Source organism: Amblyomma mixtum, chromosome 2, assembly GCF_055824585.1.
Source record: "Amblyomma mixtum isolate Tamu chromosome 2, ASM5582458v1, whole genome shotgun sequence".
NCBI classification, from domain to species: domain Eukaryota; kingdom Metazoa; phylum Arthropoda; class Arachnida; order Ixodida; family Ixodidae; genus Amblyomma; species Amblyomma mixtum.
In genome coordinates this window covers 105471939-105476144 of record NC_143013.1, presented here as the reverse complement: position 1 = coordinate 105476144, position 4206 = coordinate 105471939, and the positions used below count along the sequence as shown (strand labels likewise).

Here is a 4206-nt window from a genome sequence, read left to right as displayed (position 1 = left end):
TCATTGCGACGAGGCCTACAGGTCGATCCCAGTCTATACCTGAATCACACTGCGCTACCAATTAAACAAGAACACAAATTTTTAGGCCTAACTTTCGACAAGAAACTCACATTTCTACCACACATTAACAACCTTAAAAAGAAAGCTTCTCAAGCCCTCAATGTCTTAAAAGTGCTCTCACGGAAGCGGTGGGGATCCGATAGAGCAAGCCTTTTACAAATATATCGCTCTCTGGTGCGCTCCAAGCTGGACTACGGGTGCATAGTATATGGCTCGGCAAGAGCATCCTACTTGAAAAGATTAGACCCCATTCATAATCTTGGTCTCCGCCTATCATCTGGAGCATACAGAACATCACCAGTAGCCAGCCTATACGTTGAAACTAATGAGCCCGCTCTTGAGGACCGAAGAATCGCACTAACATGCACATACGTCTTAAAAATCCGTTCTCTTCCGAAACATCTCTGCCATCCAGTTGTCACCAAGTGCCCATCTAAAAGATTATTCATCAACAAACCACATTCTATCAGGCCATTACTACTGCGCTTTGAAGATAAATGTGAAGAGCTAACAGTACTAGATGCCCTACCGAATATTGCACAAAGGAATGAATATTTGCCACCATGGTACAGCCTGCCTTCAGTATGTGACTTCACAATGACACATTTAGACAAAAAGCAAACGCCAAACGAGTACATATTACAGGAATTCTTTGCACTACAAGAAACGTATGACACCTACATTGAATTTTATACCGATGGCTCAAAAACAGAAAGTCATGTTGGAAGTGCAGTAATCCAAGAAAAAAATAAACAGATAATACGACTACCAGAATGCGCATCAGCTTTTACTGCTGAGTGTTATGCCATCTTCATAGCTGTAGAAAAAATAGTAAGAGAGAACATCAAAAATAGCATCATTTACACCGATTCCCTCAGTATGCTCAAAGCACTGCACTCCAGGAATGCTACTGAACCCATAATAGGAAACATCATACATAACATAGTTAAAATCACAAAACAAAAGCACAACATTAAATTCTGCTGGGTTCCTAGCCATGTTGGAATTGTAGGTAATGAGAAAGCAGATGTATGTGCTGCACAAGCCCGGAATGGCCAAATAAAGCAAGTGAACATACCGCACAGGGATTGTTTAAAGTTTATCTACAGTAAACTCAGAAATAAGTTGCAGGCAGAATGGGAAGAGCACGCAAACAACAAATTACATTCTGTTAAGCCCATTTTAGGGGAATGGCAATCGTGTAGGCATCAAGAACGTTTTACCGAAGTTATTTTATGTCGGCTCCGCATTGGACACACCCACCTCACGCACAACTTTCTGCTAACCAAACAAAACAAACCTCTCTGTGACATGTGTGGTGCTGAACTCACAGTGAACCACATTTTAATTTCATGTATAAAGCTAGAAGAACTAAGAAAGAAATATTTTACAACATTTTACAGGGAAAGCATCCCATTACACCCCATGTTACTTTTAGGTGATCGAGCACTGGTTGACATCTCATGTATTTTTAGGTTTCTCAAGGAAGCAAGCATTTTAAACAAACTCTAAGTATAGAAAGCTTCACCTTTAACAAAAACTCTAACCTTGTGTTTGGCGCATCATAGCCTCAGTTGCTTTTGCGCCATTAAAATCAATATAACTAACTAACTTTGATTTTCTAAAATTGCCTCCTAGAATTGTTCTTGCTGGGAAACCCTTTTCCTCGGATGTGTTTCCTGGTTCCAGCTGCTTCAGGAGACGTCAGGCCTTCGGGATCAACATTTTCTGTAGCTGTCGAGGGTTCTTCGGAAAGTCTGGCCAGATCATGTGATGGTGATAGCGGCTGCCCGACTCCATGTTGTAAATGATCTGGAATAAATATATCACAAGACTATTTGGTCATTTCACTTTAGATACATAAAAGTGACAAAGGTTCAACCATACACAAAGCTTGCTTTTAGAAGGAAACACTCCAAGTTGGATTACAGCATACACCCTGCTGTTTCAACACTCTTTAGTTTACAGAGTTTCAAAAGAGATCACTTATTCAAGGGCGGGTAGAAACGCTTGGTGTGCTATGAATGTGAAGTTTTCTAATAACTTTATGATAACAGAGAAAATGCGTCCCACATGTTCAGCTGTCTCTTCTTAGAAACACACGCTATCTTGAACGAGTGAACAACTAGTTGTTCACGGGCAGGGGGCCCAGAAATCGGTACAGTTTCCGGAAATAAATCCGTTTTTCCTCTAGGTCCCATCGTGTTTCGGCTTGGCTCTTTTCTGAAATCACAGAAAAAAAGGGAAGAAATTGAGCTGTTGATATATACTTATATAAAATGCCATGATGCAAGTAGTTCCCACTACACCATTATGACAAAATCCCACTTGTCAACACCCGTGAGAGTCTGAACTCCATAATGGGCCTCTTCGATTTACCACGCTATCCAAGCAAGCTCCTTGCCTTTGGTGTCTTGTAGCGAGTATGGGCACTTGATGTCAACGACATCATAGGTGCCTTCAGTCGGATCAAATACTATTTTATCCGTTGAGGCACCAAGCACAGAAAGGCAGGATTTACCATGTTGTCGCAGAAGTGGTCCTGGAAGGTTGTCATAACTGCACAGACAGTCCACATCTGATTGGCTATTGGAGCCAGTGAAATTGGCAAGGGTCGATCAAGAATGTGGTAGAATTTGGTGCGCTGAATCCCTTCTCTTGACATGAATACAAAGTGCAGCAAATTCTTGGGTCTTCCCGAATTCTTCTGCAGTGAACTGGTTATCCTGCAAAAAGGGTTGCTGGCAAGTTGAGCTTTAGCCGATTTCCTGCAAGAGGTCTTCGATTCGGAAATCCTTGTCGGCCATGACTCTGTCGCCTTTGTCGAATTCCAAGTCCAGGAAGCCACTTTTAATCTCACACTCTCTGTCTGATGTGCAGCCAGTGAACAGCTCGGAGACAAAGGTTACAAGCCCATTAGGAGACACTCTAATGAGCCCCTTCAATGTGTGTGTGGCTTTGTAGTGGGAGTACAGCTCGGTCTGTGTCACAAACTATGTCGGCACATTGCAGCGTATCTCTCTCACATAAAGCAACACACGTGTGGCAGCATGCCTTTCAATGAATGCCTCTGGCATACTTCAGTTGATGGCTTCTCGTGATTGCCATATTGGTGATTGTGCGAGCTGCAGGTACATAAAATCCATCCATGCTCAAAAGATTCGTGACACTGTGCTGACTGAGACTGAGAATGGATGACCTAGATGCTTGTGAAAAAGACTGAGTCGTACTTTTACAAGCACAAGAAATAGCTCGTTCTGTACAGTCAACTTTTGTAGTCGGCCACTGTAGTCATCTGGCTGATAGGTTCTACCTGGTCTTTTCATATTTTCCCCTTTCTTTCCAGGGTTCAATACCTTAAGGAGGGTGTTGAAGCAGTCGTAGTTTGGTAGTCCAGTATAAAACTGAAAATCATCATCTCACTGTTCAAATTTTCAACTCCAAAGGACATAACATCCTGTCCGAGTTCTTTTTTTTTTTAGAGCTTATAAGCTCATTTCGAACCAGGTTTAGCTCCTGTGTTTGCATCTGGAGTTTTAGCTCAGAGTCTTGTATCTTGCTTTCAAGACTTATGCAACTGGTTTTGCATGCTTCAAGCTCTGCTTGCAGATTGGCCTCTCTTTCCTTGCTTGCTGCAAACTGTGCTTGCAGTTCGTGAAATGAAGTTGTGTTTATGGGTAACACTTTCTGCAGTGGGCTTGTGCTTGGTAGTTCTGTGGAAGGAGTGTCATTTTCATTGTCAGCATTTTCATGTGCATCATGTAAAGCAACGTTTTGTGAGAAAAACTTCTTGCAGTGGGCTCCTGCTCTGCTGCTTTGTAGATTTAACACTGGGTTATGCAGGCAATGATGATGTGTCATTTTCATTGTGGACATTATCCTGTGCATCATTTTGGTTTGTACTCTTTCGCTGCTGCTTGGCAGAATGTGGGCACCCAGTACATTGTCTTGGTGGTTTCCTTGATGTTTTAGGTTTACTGAATGGAAAGACAGATGGCACGGCTGTCTGATGCAGTAACCGCAAACCACTGGCCACACTTATCCAAAAGTCTGAATCAGTGAAATGTTTTCAGCGGACTTTAGTTGCCTTCAACACCTTGAAGAGTATCCCTTCATCTCTCTTGATGGCCACTAACCACCTTTTTT

At 42.3% G+C, this 4206-nt stretch overlaps 1 pseudogene; it reads right to left on the bottom strand.

The window, feature by feature from the left end:
• Window positions 1–2536: 2536 nt before the first annotated feature.
• On the bottom strand, window positions 2537–3386 carry LOC149360425 (uncharacterized; annotated as a pseudogene).
• Window positions 3387–4206: the final 820 nt, after the last annotated feature.